This window comes from Cetorhinus maximus, chromosome 2 (genome assembly GCF_964194155.1).
Source record: "Cetorhinus maximus chromosome 2, sCetMax3.hap1.1, whole genome shotgun sequence".
Classification (NCBI taxonomy): domain Eukaryota; kingdom Metazoa; phylum Chordata; class Chondrichthyes; order Lamniformes; family Cetorhinidae; genus Cetorhinus; species Cetorhinus maximus.
In genome coordinates this window covers 55,821,769-55,843,602 of record NC_135880.1, presented here as the reverse complement: position 1 = coordinate 55,843,602, position 21,834 = coordinate 55,821,769, and positions in this window count along the sequence as shown.

The window sequence follows — 21,834 nt, the reverse complement described above, 5'->3', positions numbered from 1 at the left end:
CCTTGTGATCAACCTCCCCCTGCCAGCCTCTGACCTCTAGCCTGCCTTGTGATCGCACCTCCCCCAACCCTTGATTCCCCAGTCAGTCCCGTGATCAACCAATCCCACATCCCAAAAATCCTGATACTGAGCCAACCTCACTATCAGCCTTACCCTTCCAACCCAACAGACAACTACCATCCCTCCCCCCAACCCCTGAACTCTGGGTCTGCTGCGTGATTGCTGTGGTTCAACCACAGGGGATGCCAGTTGCAGCATCCTGCTGCTGGTATCCTGCCCGGTAGCCTGCCAGCCTGTCAATTTGACCGGTTACAGTCAGTAACGAAAGAAAAAAATTGTAATGAGGTTCTACCATTAAATTTGGTAGAATCTCTGGGTGGGATTTTCCGCACCAGCCCACCGCCGGGATCGTTCGCTCCCTCCACAAGTCAATGGACCTCTGGCTGGGGCGCTGCTTCGTCCGTGGCGGGTCCCGCCCGCAATGGGGCCGGAAAATCCCGCCTCAGTGTCACTGATCGTGCTGAGTGTCCTCCTTACTGCTGCTCTCTTTCGACCACCCTCCCACCACCATAAATATCACATCCATATACTTTCCATATGCCTAACAAAAAGAAAATAAGAAATTAATTAGATGCCAGAGCTATCAAGAGCTAGCTCAGAAAAACTTGAGCCATGCAGACTTGGCTAGATAACTATCACTTGTGGATATAAAGTAAACAGAAAAGAGCTTTGAAAGCTGGTGTTGCAACTATTTGTTGTAGTTGCCGTTTCCTTTCAATTAGATAGCTTAATCCTTGCATTTTGTTCAAAAATGTTTTTAAATGCAGTTATCTATTTTATCACTAGCTGCATGCAACAGTGGCAGAAGTCATGAAAACATCTACAATAAACTATTTGACTAATACATTAGCTAAAAGTTTAATGTAATACTTCCAATTTCAATTATTTGCAGAAATGTTTTAAATGTGGCATTGTCTACCCAGTACATAGGACTGAACCGCTCCCTGACTGGCATCACTGGGGCTACGGCAATAAAATGTACCGGGACATAATGCTCGGTGATCAGGACGACTCTGAATCAGGCATTGGACCCATTTAAAGTGAAAATGGGCTCTATGACATACATGAGAGCCCAGTTGCCATTTCTGAAGTTAACATGCTCAGAGTGTTCACTGTGTATGCTCCAACCAGAATCTGTAGGCCGTGTGGCCAAAGAGGATCTCAAAAGTAATTTTCACTTTCTTCATTCTTGCAATCTGGAGGCCTATCAGGTCACCCAATATTGCAACAATCTGGAGTCTGTGAGCTTCCACGGGGTGCTTGAGCTCTGTCATCCAATGAGGCCCAGTCTCCAAAAATTATCAGGTTTCTCACGGGGAATACCAGATGGCCGGCCGGCACTTTCTGCTAGCCTGGCAAAGTTTGGTCAGGAGGAAAGACCATCCCAAATTTGCTAAAATGCACTTTGCGTTTTTGTTGGGTCAATTGCAACCGGAAGAAACCTGCGCTTTCATGCCTGCTGATATCATTAAAATGCACTTGTCCCCAGTCCTGCTGATCTGGGAAGTTGCGCTGATCTTGGCAGTTGTTTTGCTTCCAGGTCTTTCTATGCATTGTTGGGTTAGAACTTTGCAATGCCAAACAGTTTCACTTTGTTCTTAAGAACTTTCTCTATAAGGTCAACCTCCGCCTTATGAAAACAGGCTTTGTTTTGTAACTCCACTCTGGACTGTTGCCAGAAGAGCACAATGCATGAAGAACATTAGAAGAAGTCCCATGCTTCGTTAGTATGTAATTTTTCATACTAATTATGGGATTTGCACTATGGGATTTAATTGGACAATTCTAAATCTGCATTAGAACAATTTGTTCAGCTGAAGAAAAGAAATTTGTCTATTAATATTAAAATCAAAACACACTATTTGGCTTTTGAGTTAAAGATTGAATTAAGATGTTTTAAAAAATAAACCTATGCTGGAGAATTTACGATAAAAGTTTTAAAACATTTTCAACACATTTTCTGTAGATGGAGGTACATTTAAAAATGAACTTACATTTGCATTACAATCAACCAATATAACGGTAATAGCCTAATAGACTGAATTGTATTATCACACTAATTAAACATTTTATAATTGATTTCTGCCTATGGATACAATTAGAGAACACAATGTGCATAGCCTTACAAAAGTACAATGAACTGCATTTCATAAGGTTAAAAGCCACAAACTCCTTTCAACATACTCCTACACGCAGACTAATTATTTTTCCTATTGTCAGAAAATTATCTTTATTTGTCCAATCTCCCATGCTTGCTTTCAATTAAAATTTCACAACATCCGCCTTTGAATGTTTAATAGTCCAATCTTTCATCAGTCTCATTAATCCTTTCTGTTGTGGATTTCAATGTCTTTAATATTTTAATCTGACGAGAACATTTACAGAGCAATCATGTGGTATTGTGGGAAACTATGATGGTAGTGGTTTGGCTTTGGATCGAAGTTTAAGCATTTCAACCAGTTTGAATGGAGCCATTTTCCAAATCCAAGTCATATATATATTGATACTGTCAGATATCAAATCACACATGTTCCTATATGCAGAATTATAATTTAGAGTTACATGCATTTGTTGTAACAATAGAGTGCTTTGCAGTAAGAACTTAGTTACAGATGTAGTGCTTTCCCATAATTTATACAAAGCTTTCCAGAAATGCTGAACCCTACTGCATACCCTTCAAAGATGTATAAATTATTTTTAACATTGTGCTGTGCTATAGGCAGTTTTTGCCTGTTGATATCCATCCATGAATTAGGACTCTCAAAAAATTCTGCATTAGTAAAACTTCCAACAGAGATTTTTGTTCAATCTAGATTACATTTCAAAAGTACTTCATTGGCTGTAAAGCACTCTGAGGCATCCAGTGGTCATGAAAGTGCTACACAAGTCTTTATTTCTTTCAATCAGTTTGCGCTAGATTTAAATCAGGTCTCAGAAGTGAAAGGACAGACATCATGGGCTCAATTTTTGCCATAGAGGTATGAACAGGAGCTGTTGTTTTTCAGGTCAGAAATCCACCTCTGGGGGAAAACTGATTAAAGTTAAGGTGTCCAAGTGGGCAAGCCCTTAATTGGCATGGAGACGGTTTCCTATCCATTTAAGGGTGGTTGGGTGACTCTTGAAGCTGGAGGGCCAGTCAGAGGCCTTGCAGCTTCAGCGGAGCACCCGGCAGCAGTACAATGTAAATAACTGGGAGGATGCCTCAACAAGGTGTCCTCTAAGCTACTTCTTAAAAATAGTAATTTAAAAATACAAAAAAGCAGCCAGGCTATCACTGTGGGGTTGGGGAAGGAGGGAAACCATTCTATAGGTTGATTTAGGGCCATATTCCTACCCGGGCAGGAAGAGGGGGCCTGTAGGTCTGCCAGGAGCACTAACACCTGCTCCCTCCAGGCAGTTGGTCTGAACCACATTGCATCAGAAAACTGAAAAATACCAGTCAGCCTCCTAAACTCATCTTTGACAGGGCTCTTAATAAGTCTAAATGCCTGTCCGCCTCATGAGGGCTGGGTGGCCTGACCGGGTCCAAAACTCTTCTCTTTCAAAATGCCCAGTGCCAGGAATAGTGTCCTGGAACTAACACACTGTCCTCCATTCCTGCATTTTGGGGCCCCCAAAAATTCCACCCCAAAGATTGACTTCAATGGATTAGGTTTGGTATTTGGGTTAAATCAAGCTCAGTTTAAATAGAACTCTCCTCTATGTGCTCGTTGTAAGGACTCTAAGTTTTGTAGCCTCAATCGAATCCAAGTTTAGATTATTTTGGGAAAAAAATTAATTTGAGTATAATGGGTATTCTCAGAGAGGTCACACATAGAAAATTAAGATTTTACATTTGCACAGTACAGGTGCTTTACAACTCCCTCATTATTTTTCTATTTTCTTTCCTTTCCCTAAAGCTTTTCACAGCATGCATTGCCATTAGACAAATGGTAACCTTCCCTGAGATCTTTGCAAAATAAAAGCTTGACCTGGTTGTGATCTGATGGTGCACAGGATACCAATCACTTACAGAAGTTCAATTAGAGAGCTAATCGTGGCTGAACCAAGTTTCTGCAGTGTCCATGAAACAATAGCCCAGAACTTCCATGGAGTGGCAATCATCATTGGATTGTCACTCTGCTCCTTTATACTTACCCAACTATGGAACTGCACATTTCTCCTAGCGGGAAGTGAAGCCACGGTGCCTTTTTACAGCATAAGCTGTCATAAACTGGCTAAGTTTAAAGGGCCCAGTCACTGACAGAAGAGAAGGTAAGTGTGTAAAGTATGTGGGTGAGGGGGAAGGGTGGTCCAGTGGGCTGGGGGGGCACGTAGGATGGTCAGGGGTGGCGGGCGTCGGGTGTTATTTAGGGGGTGGGGTGGTGGTCGGGGGTTGGTAGGGTAGTTGGGGGAGTACAGTGGGGCATTCATCCCAAGCAAAATCCCCAAGGAACTTCGCTAGATTTGAGCTATGACTAGGTGGACAGGAGGAATCAGGATAACCTAGCAGCAGAACTCAATATTTTGTTCAATCTGATGGAGACAAAGAGAATAACCCAGTCACTGGATATTCTTTAAAGGATCACCCAGGTGTAGAGACCCAAGAATATTTTAACAATCCATTTCAATAAGACTACTGAGTTATTCGTCCAGGAAATCTGGATTAAAACTGCATTGGTTGGTGATTACCCCAGGCTGTGCTGTTTTGTTAGTGCAATTTGCCTCAAATCCGCAAAACCAGCGCAAAAAAAATCGCAGAATTTCAGGAACAAGTTACATCCATCACAAATTGAGCTTTCACCATCTTTTGCACCAGTTTAAAAAATATCACCCTAGAAGCCAGCTCTAACCACAGAACTGGCCAGGCCCTCAGATTGAATTAATTGCCATTGTGAGTTGTTTGCGGCCCTGTAAGAAGGCTCTTAATCTTTTTTAGGCACAGGGACATTAATAGGCACATTTTAAAGGCTTTGGAATATATATAATTTACTAAGAAACTCAATACTGTACAGCAATATATCCAGGAAATAGTTCTAGATTTTTTTTAAAAGTCATTTTCAGTTCTTTCAAGTTGGTTATTCACAGGTGGTGAGCTAGACACTGATTTCAAATGCTTATTTTTTTGTGATAAACCCATTTTCAGCTGTATTATTGAAAGTGCAACTTCCTACCGGTCTTAAATTTATCAAGGAATATTTCTTAAAGCAATTAAAAAATACATTCTAAAACGCTGCCCAGTTGCAGTGGTTAATGGCAGATTTTACATTCAGCAAAATTTAAATGTGTTGGGGCAGAAATTTGAGGAAAAAAAAACACTTCTCAAAATTATAGTGCAAATTTTCACCCAGCTCGCTGATGGCGCCCATAGCGGAAACTTTGATGGAAACCTTGTAAGGTTCTCAAAAATGTTATAGATAAACAGATCTGCATATAACAGAACTATCAGCATATATTTGTGCAAGGATCAAGATTGGAACTTAAAAATAGGATACACAAATAAAGACAAAATGTATAAATGAATTTTACTGTATTTTTAAAAATTACATAACTTCCCCTCACATCCATTTATTCAACTTAGTTACTTTCGCATCACAAGATAATTATGGCTGAGGTAGGCCACTTGGCCCATCTTGATTCATCCATCCTAAAGATATAAACTGTCCCATATTTCAGCATCGTTATTTCTTAAATTATTCCAGGATTTGTTTCTTCTCTATTCTGGCTGGACATTTAGTCCACAGGGTGAAAACTCTTTGAACAAAGAACAATCTCTCTGGTCATTTAAAAAATAGCCCTGTGAGCTGAAATTAAAGAAGCAAAGCAGCAGGACCAATGACCAAATTCGTCCTCTGCCTCATACAAGTCTGCCCTGTGCTGCCACCAATTCTCTGTTGCTAACCTGTGCTCTGCCTCAATCTATGATTCATTAATGATAAACTCTAGGCTGTGTATTTCTAAAATGATGTTTGCTTTAGGTGCAAGTTGACATTTGAGTGTGTGAAGACCCAGCCTTTTCTTGCAAAGGTGCATCCAGGCTGGGAAACTAGCCTTTTCAATGTGAAGTTTTAGCAGCTGTGGGAGGGCAGCTTCTTTGCATAATGATGCGATCTGTGGCTGTGAGGGAGCAACCTCTTTGTGCGAAGGTGTGATGTGCGGCTGTGAGGGAGCAGCCTCTGTGTGAAGGTGTGGTCTGTGGTCTGCAAGAGCAGCCTCTTCAAATTTATATTTTCTTCTGTGCCTCTGTTTCCTTCTGTCAAAAGAACAGATGGCACATTGTTAGTATTGTGATTTGGTTATGTAAAAAGCAGCAACACTGCCAGAATTGGTTGTATTATGTAAAACTGTTCCATCATAGATGAATGCAAATGTTGCTCACAGTGACAAACCCTACTAGCATAGTGGTAGAAGCCTGAAACTTAGCATCCTACAGCATCATCTTACCCACATTTCCCTTCTGTAGTTTACTGACTGACATACATACAGCATTTCTTCTCCCTCACAAGTAAGGGCTTAACAGAGGGGAGAGTAGTGAATGCATATTAAGATTCATTGCTTATTCCAGCAATTTTCTTTGAATCCGATCCCTTCTTTTTGGCTTTATCCCTAGTGCATGACATGGTGTGTGTCTCTCTCTGCTATCTTCATTCCTAACGTACCTTCTGTCTGTTGGTTGCACATTGTTTGCTTTTGTAGAATCTAATGCATTATTGCAGTCTCACTTCATCCATAAAATGAGATGTGGTTGGCACAGGTAAGGCCAGCATATATTGCACGCCCCTAGTTATTGCTGACTCTTTCCCTAGTTTTATCCAATTTCCCTAGATCACAGCTGGAATGTAATTTGTCTGCCTTGAAATTGAGCCTTGTTAATGCACTACAAGTAACCCAGTGGCTCTAATTGTGTTTATATTGCAGCCCACCATGCAGTAAGTGTTCTGGTAAGGAACCAACTTTGGTTTATGCGTTGATTTGACTAGGAGAGTGGGAAGAGGAAGGCTATCATCTGTGGAGGACATGTGTTCTCATGTGGTGTCAGTAGATATTTTGGAGTGTTGTTTCATTATGCTTTGAACATCAGAAAAAAAGTCATTTACAGCATTGTTGTGAGAGATGAAATAGGCTAGTAGATTTTAGGATAGGGTAGTTTGTACATTCTGTTAACCTTCAGTGGCCAAACAAGTTTATGTTGCAGCCTTTAAATTGCATTTGTGTAAATACCATATTTTACATTGTTTAAAGGCTGGATATTGGGATAAGATATTGCACAGAGAAGGTTACTTTCAATATTTGTGAAATAAGCTAGCTTAAGGCAAAAAAAAAATCTACTATCTGTTTAAATTAAATAAAATTGTAGACCCTTTTCCTCCATGCCTCACCAGTGTTTGATTTGTCCCTCAGACCAAAGCTGTGGGGAAAGTAATGAGGAAGGCACTGCTGTGGACTAAGTGTTTTACCATTTCGTAATACAAATCAGATAATCAAGTCTGCAAGGTTGTTCTGACCTTGTGAGGGTATTGTGAAGTTTGTTTTAAGTACTTTACTTTGTCTGCACCAAGATGGTCATTTTGTCACTTCTTGTATTTCCCATTTGTTAATATTAAAATCCCAGTGAGATGCCCGTCTTGAACCTAGTCGGAACAGTATACCCACAATCCTTGTTCACAAAGAAAATATCTGAAGGGTCTCATAGTTGCTGGGTTACTCTATACCATGCTCGTGGCTTTGAAAGTAACACAATCTCGACTGTGTGGCTGGAGTCCACCAGTACAAAGCTTTTAACAGGGACTAGATGCACATCATAAATCACAACCACATCAGAGGATTGGTGGTACAAGTCTGAACAGCTGAGCATGATGCCTCATCTGTGTTGTTTATCCAGCTAATGGCAATCACCTCTAACCACCTGCTGGCAAAGGGCAAGAAAAAAATTGTGTTTTTAATTAACCTTTCTAACCAACCCATGTCCTTCTCATACTTGAGAAAGGGAATATATAAGGTACCTGTTTGAATTGGTAACCTTCTAGTAATGGTGTAGAAGTCATTTGTTTGCAAAGAGCATTTTCTTAGAAACAATTAATTCTTAATCCTTTGTTCAGCATTTTAATGCTGATAGAAACACTTAGATAATGTGGAATTGTTCACTGAAGTATGCCTATTAAAAAGCTTCTACTAATAAAATGACAATATGGGGAAAAAAAATCCTTTTCATGTGCATGTTAAATTCTTGAATAAATTGTTTCCTTTTAACAATCATTAAACATAGCATTAAAAGTATATTTTCTGGTCATTTACCTTGAGCAGAAACCCAGAACTAAAATCTAACTGGAGTTTTCCATTTAGTTCCTCAGGCCTGGGTCCCTTTCATAGCAATAGAGGAAAGTATGAGTTAACCTTCAGCTGGAATATTGTATTTAAGGCTGGGCACCAGATTTTAAGAAGGATGTCAAGGCCTTAGAGAGGATGCAGAAATGATCTATACGAATGATATCAGGAATCAGGGGTTTCAGTTTTGTGGAGAGATTGGAGAAGCTGGATAAAAACATGCTGGAAAAACTCAGCAGGTCTGGCAGCATCTGTAGAGAGAGAAACAGAGTTAACCATTTGAATCCAATATCACTTTTTCAGAGAAGCTGGGTTATTCTCCTGATAGAAAAGAAGGTTAGGAGGGGATCTTATGGAGAATAGTTTTGAGAGAGTGAATAAGGAGGATTTGTTTCCAGTGGGAGAAGGGTCAGCAGTCAGACAACGCAAGGCAGAATCTTCTGCCTTTCAGGTGGGCCGGTTGGGAGTGGGCGCAGGCGATAACCACCGGCGAGCGGCTGCGTGCCACCATTTTACGTAGGTGGGCCAATTAAGGCCCGCCCAGCATGACGCATGCCCGGGAGCGCTCAGCATATGCGCGAAAGAGCGCAGCAATCTCCCTGGGACATGGAGCTGCTTCAGGGAGATAAAGTTCACTTTTAAAGTTTGCAAAAAAGGAAAGATAAAGATTATTCAGACATGTCGCCATTGTCACATGAGCTGGGACATGTTTATGAAGTGTCAAAATTTCTTTTATTCATTTAATAAAACCTTCATGAAACCTCATCCCACCTGTGGATGAGGTTTCATGCAAAACGTGAAGGGCACTTGGGCTCTTCGCCTGCCCACCAACCTTAAAGTTGGACGGGCAGCCCTGAAAATTTGGTTAATTAGTTTATTAATGGCCCTTACAGGCCTTTGACAGTTCGGCAGGCACGCAGCCGACTCTGGTGCGCGCCCACCGAATGAAGATCAGAATGACGCACTGTGACTTCAGGACGCACGCCCGACATCACCACGTGTCATTTTATGCATCGGCATGTGGGGCCCGAAGTGAAAATTCTCCCCACATAGTTAAGATGATTGACAATTGAACCACAGGTGACAGAGTGAGTTGTTATGATCTGGAGTGCACTACATTAAATGGCAGTGGAAGCAGATTTAGCAGCAACTTTCAAAAGGGAGTTAGATAAGTACAAAAGGGGGAAAAATAGAGCAATGCATAAAGCGCAGGGGAGCAGGACCAAATGGATAATTCTACCAAAAATTGCACAGGCATAAAGAGTCAAATTGCCTTCTTCACTGCTGTATTATTCTATAATTCAATGCAATTACACATACTGGTCCTGATGCCTAGCCCCCTCCTTGACATAAAATCATCAAAGTCTCAGCACTTAGGAACTACAATGATCCACATAGCATTTCTGGATTTTCTTGAAACTTATCCCTACAACCCCAAGGCTGATCCCTAACCACAAATCTGGACTCAAACAACATGTTGTTGGGTAAGGGCCCAGGGTCACATCAAAGAATTTTCCATTCCCGTAAGCTTACTCCCATTATCTGCCTCAACCACACTATCTGCACTCTCTGCATTACCACTGATAGCTCTATTCTTACTTTCAAGTACCATCAGGGAGTCCTTCTAACATTCTTTTGGTGAAACCTGTAACCACATGCACAGGAATATTCAGGTTCATATACATTCACTGTACCAGATAGATATGGCTAGGAAAAGGATTAGATTATTCAGTTTAACACAAATTATTTTGCGTATGCAGCTGTTTAAAAAAGTAGTTCACTTATAATATGTTTACTGTAGTTGTCCTTAATTGTACTGGGACTGAAAAGAAAAATATAGTGGAATATGATGAATGTTTATTAGTGTGTCAGCAAACTGCTCGTTAAATAGCTACTGCATATAGTTTATGAAACCAGTTTATGAGAGGATGTTTCTACGCATGTTATGGTGAATAAGAAGTTTAGGTACACCCTTTGAAATACAGAAATAGATTTCTTTAAATCAGCTGGAGAATATTATAGTATGCCCTGGTGTGGTATAGACAGGAAATTAGGCCAAGGGTTTGGAGATCTGAATTTTCCTGCAGAATTTAGTGAAAATGCTAATCCCATCTTGCGGGCCTTAAAAAAAAGCAGGCTTACACAATTGAGGTGTGTTTAAGGTAACTTTGGACCCAATTCTGCATGATTATTATTTCTTACTTCTTGTCATAAACTTTACTTTCTGACAGCTGGACAAGCAGGTGACTTGTTTTCGGGCCCATGTCCATGCTGCTCTAAATCAGCCACTAGAGGACATTCTTCCACTCCTCATCCCTCAGGGAAAGCAGCTCTGCTCTGTTCTCACCTCTCTAGGTGAAAATTGAGAAATCATCACATAAGAATCACAGGAAAGGATGAGCTTCCTGTCACTCCATGATGCACATCAAGACAGAAATATGCAAGAATGTAAGAAATCATCGAAAGAGGAAAAGCCATTCTGACAATCAAGCCTACTTCTTCCACAGTGTATGCACGATCTGCCTTTCCATGCATTCCACCTAGAATATTTCATCTCCTGAAGAAAGATTCTGAAAAGTTTCTCCTTGTCCCTTAGATGTAAATCATGCAAAATTCTAAACCATGGTCTAGACTTTGAGATCAGTGATGAAACAATGGTGCTTGTCACTGACTGTTAGGAATGCTGCCTACAAAGCTCTGATGATCCCTGTGGCACCGACTCCTCTCCCCTCCCCACCCCCCCCCCCCCCCCCCCCCCTTCCCGACAACAGTTTGAATGTATTCCAGAGGATTTCCAGGCATGCAAGAACAATGATGTCAGCGCGCAGAGTAAGGAGCCAATTACATTGAAGTATTCTCACAGACGGCAAATCAGGAAGTTAAAAACAGTTCATACATCCTTCACTTCTAATGCAAATGTTCAAATGGTAAGATCAAAGATTATGATTGGACCCTCGGGATATAAACTAAAAATTCAACAAATAGCCTTTCTGGAAATATTTTTTTTAGAAATATGTGGAAAGTTTTATCATCATGGAGAAATCTGACATTCCATAAATATAAAGTTGGCTTTTCAGAGCCAGTAAGAATGTTTGCAGTAATTTTGAAGTTAATATACTGTTAAAATCTCCAGTTACACATCATTCTATAAGGTCCAACTTTTTAAAGTGTTTTTACAGCAACACTGACAGCATAAAAGTGAAGTTTTAGGATTTAGTTCTTGGGGGGGACCTCAACAGTGCAGTCTCTTGAGGAGTGTAGAGTCATTGAAAGCAAACTCTGGATTTCCGCTTTATTCTGTGCATGTGCAAACTCACAAAGTTGCTGTCAGCTTCAGTAAATGGCAAATGCTGGCAGTCTTGCCGTCATTACCAGCACACAATGTGGATCCTATGTATTGAACCATACATTTTGCACTGTTTATTCTTTGCCTTTCCTTCATGCCAATTCCAGCAGTTTAGGAATAACATATCCCACCAACTAATGGCTTTCTGTCTTAGAGGTAGGAATGTAAATGGGATCCCTTTGGAGTCAAGTTGCTTCCACTGTGGCAGACTGCTACAGGTACATAGTATTCCAGGACACTGGTGATTAATTACCAGCCAGCTTGGCTTTTTGAGAGGATGTAGAGTGGTACAGCTGTTATTACAAACTAATGCACTAATGAGTAGGATGGGCCTCATTGCACAAGCAGCAGGAGCTTTGTGATTGTAGCTGCACGGAGTTAGGTTAAAATCCAGCAGTTTTTTCTTTAAGCACTGGGGTGGCCTTACTGCTTAGCTTTTGCAAACCTGTACCTTGGTTTGCTGGGCTCAAATAAGTGAAGTATTCACCCTTTATCAAGTAAGTAAAAAGCCCATGTGCAACTTCTTTTTTCTTTATTTTCAGGTTTTGTGTATCATTGGCAAGGTCAGCATTCCACATCCCTATTTGCCCTGGGATGGGGGTGCTGGACCTTTTTTGAATCACTGCAGTCCATGCGATGAAGATACTTTCACAGTGCTTGTTACAATTGATTAGTTCGCATGGCTACTAGGGCAATTAAGAGCCAACCACATTAACATGAGGGTGGAACCACATAAACCTTCATAACTACTTGACATTTTCATGATCACATTTACTGATACCAGCATTTTACGATTTTTAAAAATTAAATTGAAATTTCCAAACTGTCTTGGTATGATTTGGATCCATGGGCCTGAAGTTTAGCTTGGAATTGAGTTGTGTGTAGGGCTGGGGAGCTGTTGTGAGGTTGGGAAACTCAGAAGGAGAAGTTTCCAGAATGTCCTGCAGAATTCAACTGTAAGGTGTTATAGGGTGTTGGATACCATTTGGTAGGTCTCAATGAAGTCTTTGTAGTCTTAAGTAGATTAACTGTATGTATTTATTAACTACAAGAACTGTGCACATTTATACAGTAAAGGATTCAAGCCAGGAGCTGTCTCCATGCTTGCTTATGCACATGGCTCTGTCCAACCCTAGATTGACCTCTAAGTGTGGGTCATGTGTTCTCTTACATCACTGTGTGGGGGCTATTGTACTCAGTCCCATGTTAACCCTATATGTGCCAGACCCTTATACTACACCAACCCCTAAGTCTTCATCCAATGTATTTCAAGTTATTCTAGTTTACTCCATATATTTACATCATTAATTTTTTTCAGACTGCTTTATACCCACAGCCAATCTGTTTAAAAGGCTACAGGCCTTTCAGGTGGGAAGCTTACTTCACAGGGCCAGAACTATGAAAGCAGGTAGCAGGGAGTGGGAGAGCTCATGGTAATGAATCCAGCTCACAGTAATGAGTTGGTGCTCAGATCATCGGGAGCCTACATCAAAGAGGGGGGAAGGGTTCCGGATCATAGGTGGGGTCCAGATTGCAGGGAGTGTCCCAGTTGCTGGGGATGGGGGTTTCAGTGGTTGACTGAAAGGTCCTGATCATGGGGGGTCTGATGGTGAGCTGGGGATTCTGATTGTGCGGGCGATGTTGGGTAACTGGTGCAGTGGTAGCCAGGGTGCATGGGAGCAGGTGTTGGTTGGGAAGGGGAGCAGTTGGTAGTTACGAAGGGAGCAGATGGTGGTCGGGAGGGAGAATGTATGCTGGTTGCAGGGTCTGAGAGTAGTGGAGGGAGAGCAGACATATTACGAGAGAGGGCGGGGGAGGAGTAGTTTATGGGATAGATTGTTATGCTGAAGGAAGAATCCTGTTCCTCTTGGCCTACAAACGGTGCTGTGTTGTACGAATTCAGCCTTTCTCACCTTCGTTCAGCTCCCGCGTTTCCCGATTTGGGAAACACAGCCACCTGTGGTTAAAGATAGAATGACTGTTAAAATGAAGGCATCCAGCCTCATTATAATATTTGAATGACCAACTTGCTCCCTGTGAGCAGATTGGTCAGCTGTCCCTCAACCTGCCTCTGATAAAACTGAGTGTGCATGTTCAAGGCAGCTTCAGTTCCTAGTACAGACTTTTTATCTTCTAACCAGTAGCACGTCCCCAATATACCTGTTTTCAGGAATTAAGTTTCAACTCACATTCTTTTGATTACTAGTCCAGTAACATACTCCTTAGCCAAATTTTTATATGTATGCCAAATGCCTGATTAATCAAAAAAAAATACTGTTTAATTATACATGTGTATTTATCATGTTAACTCTCAATACTTTTCAATACAGTAATGCATTGCATTCTTTCATTTTTAAGCTGTTCATTAATGCAGATCAAGTCTATTTCACAATACCCACGTTTCTGTCATGAAGAGAAGATTCTAATCTCAGCTCTTGACATGGGTTCATTGTAAAGTTATACTATGGTTCTATGCTCGCAGCTTAAAGTGAACAATATGATTTTATCTATATTATCAATTTCTCACACCACTTTAAGAACCAGGTACATGTCTCCTCCCTATTGATTTGCTGCACTGTCGAGGTAATTGTATTTGGCGTTTACGCCGTATTAATTAATGGCACTCTTGTCTGTGAGTCAGAGGCTAGTGGGTTCAAGTAGCACTTTGGTCTTGCAGGCTGACAGAGTACAATGTAGGCTGACAGAGTACAGCATTATGCTGCATTGTTAGAGCCAGCATCTTTCAGTTATGCAGTTAAATTCAGGCTCTATCTTTGTGATTATAAGAGATCCCATGGCACTGTGTGAAGGAGCTGAGAGATTTTTTCTGATTTCATGTCTAAAGTCCCTCCGTCAGAAAACATTGTTTCGAACAGTTTGACTGGTCATTCATCTCATTGCTGTTTGTAGGTCTTGCTGTAGTGTAGTTGGCTGCTGCATTTGCTTACAAAAATTAGTAACTACACTTAAAAAGTTATTGGTTGTGAAGTGTTTTGGCCTATTCTTAGGATGAGTTAAGGTGTTCCAAGCTTTTGGCCTCCTGTCCAAATATCTTGTTATTTGGTTTAATGTCATTTTTTGTCTAGTAACAGTCCAGGTAAGTGCCATGGAACATTTAATTATGTTAAAGGTGGTTTATAAATGCAAGTTGATTATGTTGCATATCAATACAATTTATTATCCAGATATTCAATAAAATATAGTTGTGCTTTTGTCCTACATTTGGAGAAATATATGCATGCAATGCCTTGCAAATTACAAAGCTATGCTCGAGAAATGGCTGATGGTATGGTATTTAAGGCCAGGCTAATAAAAGCTTCTGTGGGAATTACTGACCACTCATTAACCCTATTATGGTTAGTTTCAGGGGTGCAGGTAAACTATGTTCAGGTGACAACCATTCAGCAAACTCACCAGTGAAGTAATTGAAGTGAAAAGGCAGACTAAATGGAAGCTGCATTAAAGAGATATTTAAAGCGCAGAATCACAGAATTGTGACAGCACAGCAAGAGGTCGTTTGGTCCATCATGCCTGCACCAGCTCTCCAAATGAACAACTCACCTAGTACCATTCCCTTGCCTTCTCTCCGTAACCCTGCACATTCTTCTTTTTCAGACAACAGTCTAATTCCCTTTTGAATGCTTCAGTTGAACATGCCTCCACCACACTCTCAGGCAGTGCATTCTAAACCCCAACCACTCGCTGCATAAAAAAGTTTTACCTCATATCACTGTTGCTTCTTTGACTAATTACTTTAAATCTGTGCCCTCTCTTCCTCAATTCTTTCATGAGTGGGAACAGTTTCTCCTTATCTACTCTGTCCAGAACCCTCATGATTTGAATGGCTCTATCAAATCTCCTCTCAACCTTCTTTTCTCTAAGAAAAACACTCCTAACTTTTCCAATCTATCTTCATAACTGAAGCTCCTCATCCTTGGAACCCTTCTCGTGGATCTTTTCTACGCTCTCTCTAGTGCCTGTATAGCATGGCCTGAAGCATAATTAGCTGCATAGAATCATCTACACTCCCTGAGCTTCCAAAGCAATTTACCTGCTCACAGTACAAGATACAACACTGTAGAAGGGAGAAAGTCAGAAGTGGAGGAATTCAAAATCACCATGGTCCATTGGATTCTTCTCCCATTGACAGGATGGGATTTCTGTCTGCCCATGACACTCTATGGAAGTGTTCTAAAGTAGGAAATTCAAGAGCCAATATAAACATAGTGAGGTCCCACAAAAAGCAATGAGGTAATTATCAAATAATCTGTTTTTTTTTTTGTTCTGTTGATAAGGGACACTGGGTGAACTACCCTGCTCCTCTTCAAATATGAATTTAGACCACTTGAGAGGGCAGAGTCTCAGTTTATTGGGTAAGGTAGCACAGTAGTTATGTTACTGAACTAGTAATCCTGAGGCCTGGACTAATCATCTGGAAATGTGAGTTCAAATCCCATCATGACAGCTGGGAAATTTAAATTTAATTAATTAACTAAAATTTTTAATTAAAAATTAGCAGCAGTAATGGTAACTATAGAACTACTGGATAGTCATAAAAACCCATCTGGAAGAAAATCTGAAAATACGTTTGGCATATTGTTCAGACCTGAACCAATATGATTGACTCTGAAATGGCCTAGCAAGCAACTCATTAATATTCATGAAGACTTCTCAAGGGCATTTAGGAATGGGTAATAAATGCTGGCCTTACCAGCAATACTCATGTTCTGTGAATGAATAAAATTGTTTTAATGCTTTATCTGAAAGATGGCATCTGTAGGAGTGCACTCAGTACTGCATTAAACTGTCAGGTTAGCTCAAATCTTTGGAGTGAGACATAGGGCCAGATTTTTGTCTCCCAATAAAATTGTGAATTGGGTCATAAAATATTGAGCTTAGTTCGGTTTGCTGGAAAAAAGGATTTTCCTGCGCCTTCCTGACCCAACAACAATTTTGTGTGGCCTTTTGGCAGGTCGGGAAGGCCTTGCATGCAAAATGCACATGCACCTCTTTTGAGGTCAGGGTCCCCATTGCGAGGACCATAGGAAAATTTTATTTCCTCCTGTACATGCTATTTTCTTATGCCAGTGTGGGTATTATAAGCCCTCAGAAAACACATCTCCTTGGAGAGTTTGTGGCCACTGGGGAAAGTCTGGAGGATTCAGGAACATTCTGAAAGGTGAGGGTGAAATATTTTGACATATTCAGATGTCACTATTAGATGCTGTATTATAATGTAGATGTGATTCTAATGCAGTGATTCATCATGGGGTTATGTCATGCAAAGGTAAGTTGACCTTTACATTGAACACCATTATATAAATATTGTCATACATTAAAGTATTTTCCCATTGGACAAAGTGTCATAATGCATTAAGAAATATGAAAAAAAAAGTCCTGGCGACCTCTGCTGTCATGTTTTGTGGTGTGATTCAAGTTGACTAATAGCTCTGGCTTTTAAAAAAACCTTTGGTTTTAAAAGCTGAAAAAAACCTGCACTTTGCTTTGAAATGGAAATGGGACACTATTCTGTTCTGTCAGTTTCAGGCAATGTAGCTGCAAGCTTTTGTTATGATAGCTTTAGCCATTATGAATGTCTGGATGGATTTCAAAATCTGTAATGGTGTCAGTTCAGCAGGTGGTCTATTAATCCAAGAATGATCAAAACTTTTAAGATATTGTAATAACAGAAAATGCCTTCGATGTGGTTTCTTGTTTTTATACAAACCTAATAGGAACGTAAAGGATTACATTTTTTGCACTGGAATAGCTTTCTTTACAAGATTCAATAATAGTGTGTTTGAATTCAGGATTTTATTAGATTGCTCAAGGTTTAATTTTTTTCCTAATGATTTTAAAATAATTCCCAATGCTATTGTATGGCTCCTGAGGACTGTGCATAGTGAATACTGGGTAAGTGGCAACGGAGGATATATGGAGGGCATGAGGTAGCGTGTAGTATCTGAGAGGCGCAGGGGGCATGTGGGTGGGTTGGGGGTGAGTTGGCATGGGGTGGCATGGAGTATCTGAGGGGGCATGAGGTGGCATGGACAAGCTGAAGTGGTATTGGGATGGGCAGTGGCGTGAATGGTGAAGTTCAGGGGGTATTTAAACAATGTTGGGAGCTGGGGTGTTGTGTTGGAGAACTGAGGTAGGCCTTCTAACTGGCCAGCCTCCACACATGCACTCTTCGCGCACTCCATTACAGCCTACAAAATACACTGCAAACCCAACCCTTGTTTGAAAAGACAAGAATCACATATAGGCTAAGTCACACATGGATTGGGTGTGCATTTCAGAAGTGCACAGGTGCACAGGTTGGGTTTTCATGAGCCCACATGAAATTTTTAGCCATAAACTCACAATCTTCTGACTTAGAGGTGAGTGCCACTGCTCTAACTAACTAACTGTATGTTGTATCTTTCCTTCCCATCATTATGTTGTGGGGATGGAGATCATTGATCTCTCTATCTTCAATATCCCCTTCAGCTTCTGAAAGCAGCAATTGTTTTTCCATTGTAATTTGTGTAGTATGTTACAATGATTTTGAGACTCTTTCTGAGCTCCATTGCAGGCCTCTACTAGATTTAGCCAAGCACCTAAAATAAGGTTTCAGAATGCCTATAGTCTGTTCTGTGACACTTGTTATAAATAATCATTTGGTAGTACAGAACTTGAGTATTGCTGAAAAAAGAGGCATTTTCTGTCAAAACTTTTCATCTTGCACTCATCAGGACAATTTGCAAGAAAATGCCGGTGTCAGCAGAAACAACAAATTTATACTGTATGAGAAGAGAGTGCTTATTAGATAGCAAGTGGACTCTGATTAGTTGAGGTGCTGCCATGGAGAATGCACCAGTTGATGGTGACTGACAGTTAACTGCCAAGCTTTTTAAAACTAATTTAAACCAGGCAGCTTGACTCTGATTGGGCAAGACATTGCTCTGGGGAATGAACCAGTGAATGGCTGTCACTTATTTTGTTTAGCTGAAACATGCATCATGTGCGTGTACCCAATTCACACAAGATTCTCGCAGTTTCTATGGATAAGAGTGAGGACTGCAGTGTGAATGAGCAGGCTGACCATGGCACCACGGTACAAGAAGCTGTTCAAGCGGAAGGAGTTTAAAGGGATATAATGGTAGTAGAGGATAGTATAGTTAGGGGGATAGACACTGTTCTCTGCAGCTGAAAGTGAGAATCCAGGAGTCTGTGTTGTCTGCATGGTGCCAGAGTTCGTGATATCTGCTCAGGGCTAGAGAGGAACTTACAGTGGGAGGAGGAGGAGGATTTAGTTGTCATGGTCCATGTAGGTACCAACTCCCTAGGTAGAACCAGGAAAGAGGCTCTGTATAGAGAGTATGAGGATCTAAATTAAAAAGCAGAACCTCAAAGTTAAAACCTAAGGATTATTACCTGAGCCATATGAAAAGTGGCACGGGGTAAATAAGATTAGAAAGATGAATGCATGGCTCAAAGGCTGGCGTGGGAGAAGTAAGTTCCAGTTCATGGGGCACTGTCACCAGTACTGGGGAAGGTGGGGGTTGTTCTCTTGGGATAGGCTTTACCTGAACTGCGCTGCAGCCAGTGTTCTAGCGAGTCATAGGGAAGTGGAGAGGGCTTTAAACTAAATAAAAGGGGGAACATATCATGTAGGGGAAGATTGAATAAATTAAAGGAAAATGAAAAGGCAATAGATCAAGGTGGCAATAAAGGTAATGCTAGTCTATGGGAGGAAGAGACAGTGATTACAAGCTTAAGAGTGTGCCAGCAGAAAGGACCAGAGTTTACAAAAACAGTAAAAAAACTGAATTAAAGGCTTTGTATATGAATGCCCACACAGTATTCACAATAAAACAGATGAATTGTCAGCTCAAATAGAAATTCATATGTATGACCTGATAGCCATTAGAGAGAAATGGTTACAAGGAAACCAAAGCTGGGACCTGAATATCCAAGGGAATGTGATATTTAGGAAGGGCAGGAATCTGGGAAAAGGTGGTGGGGCAGCTCTGTAATTAAAGAAGGCATTAGCACTGTAGTGAGAGATGGCCTTAGTTCCAAAGATCAGGACATAGAATCAGTTTGGGTGGAACTATGAAACCGTAGGGGTCAGAAAACATTGATGGGAGTTGTTTATAGGCCACCAAATAGCAGTAGTAATGTAAACCACAGTATTAATCAGGAAATTAGACGTGCATGTAACAAGAGTAATACAGTACTCATGGGGATTTCAATCTACATAGAGACTTGGTAAACCTATTTAGTACTAATGTTGTGGAGGATGAATTCCTGGAATGTATGCAAGATAGTTTTCTAGAGTAGTATGTCGAGGAATCAATTAGGGAATGGGTTAATTTAGATCTAGGATTGTACACTGAAAGAGGGCGAATTAATAATCTTGTTATAAAGGAGCCTTTAGGAAAGAGTGACAATAATATGATAGAATTTTACATTAAGTTTGACAGTGATGACAGTGACAATCATAGACCAGGGTCTAAAATCTAAACAAAGGAAAGTATGAAGGTATGAGGGGCAAATTGGCATTTGTTGATTGGGGAACTACATTAAAAGGTTTGATGGTAGATAGGCAATGCCTAACATTTAAAGAACTAAAACATAGTTTACAACAAAAGTACATTCCTTTGCTGCATAAAAACTCAGCAAAGAAAGTGTTCCAACTGTGACTAACGAAAGAAATCAAGGATTGCGTTACATCAAAGGAAGAGGCGTATAAAATTGCCAAAAAAAAAAGGTAAACCCGAGAATTGGGAGCATTTTAGAATTATGCAAAGGAGTACCAAGAAAAAGACTAAGGGTGGAATCATCCCAGGTTTGTACAAAGTGCAGGAGTGGGCGAGAAAAAGGACATTTTATCTTCCGGCCGCAATGGGGGCTTTTCGCGCCATATCATATCCCATTCCCGATGCATCCTGCCTCATTAATAATGCATTCACAGGAAACATGCCAGTTCGCTGGCGAACTTGCTTGGATATGCCCGCCACACCATATCTAAAGAGCACCAGAGCACATGCCTACGTCATGCCTTCAGACCAGGACTGCTCCAGGCAGCAAATAGTCCCGAAAGCAAAGAAGACAGTGGCCCCCAAATTTAGTGACGCCTCTCTGGGACACCTGGATGCAATAGAAGTGATGTCTTCTACCCTCACATGAGCCACAGGAGGTCCAGCAGAGTCACCAGTCTGGCTTGGGAAGCAGTGGCAGTGGCGGTCTGCGCAACTGCAGCACAAAGGAGGTCATCCATCCAGTGCAGGAAGAGGTTGAATGCTGTCATCCGTTCCACCAGGGTAAGTTGACCACCTCATCACTCTCAACTCACATATTCACAAGCCTATCACACATCCGCAGGGATTTCACACCTCAAGGGACAACACCACTCACTCTCACACACACCCTCACATCTCCATCAGGCTAATATCCTCTGGAGCTCGTGTTGTCATCCCATCCATAGCTCCGCTCACTACACAAACATTCCATGCAGTGCATTGCATCCTGCTCACATTCTCTCCATCTGTTTTCATGCAGGAGAAGCTAGCCCACAACAGCAGGGAGAGGTCCCAGACTGGGGGTGGAGTGGCCCAGATTAGGCCTCTCACTCATTTTGAGCAGCAAGCCAATGCGTTGACTGGTGAGGATGTGAACTGGGCCTGCGGCAATGTTGAGGTCGGCAGTGAATACCCACATGAGGATCCTGCACCCCATCATCCCTCTCTCAACGCAACTATGAGTGCTCTCTCTCCTGCTTTTGACTCTGCTGCCATGCACTGCCTGGGGAAGAGGCATCTGTGAGATCCAAGTCAGATGACAAGCCTCTAGATTTGACTTTGCAACTCATCATGAAGAGTTAGCAGAAGGTGGGGGATTATCACACAAAGCTGTTGAAATCCCAGAAGAGAGTGCAAGTCAGAGGGGTGCATCCGCCTGCTCTCTGATGAGGTGATTTTTAGGTTATCCGGTTCACTTTGTCCAGCGAATGTGAGCTGCACCCTTGATATTCACACATTAGTTGGTGCTGGAAACAATATAGGCAGAGAGATTAATTAACTGAACAAATACTGGTAGCTTATTGGAACTAAAAACAGGACATGAGCACAATCTGTGCT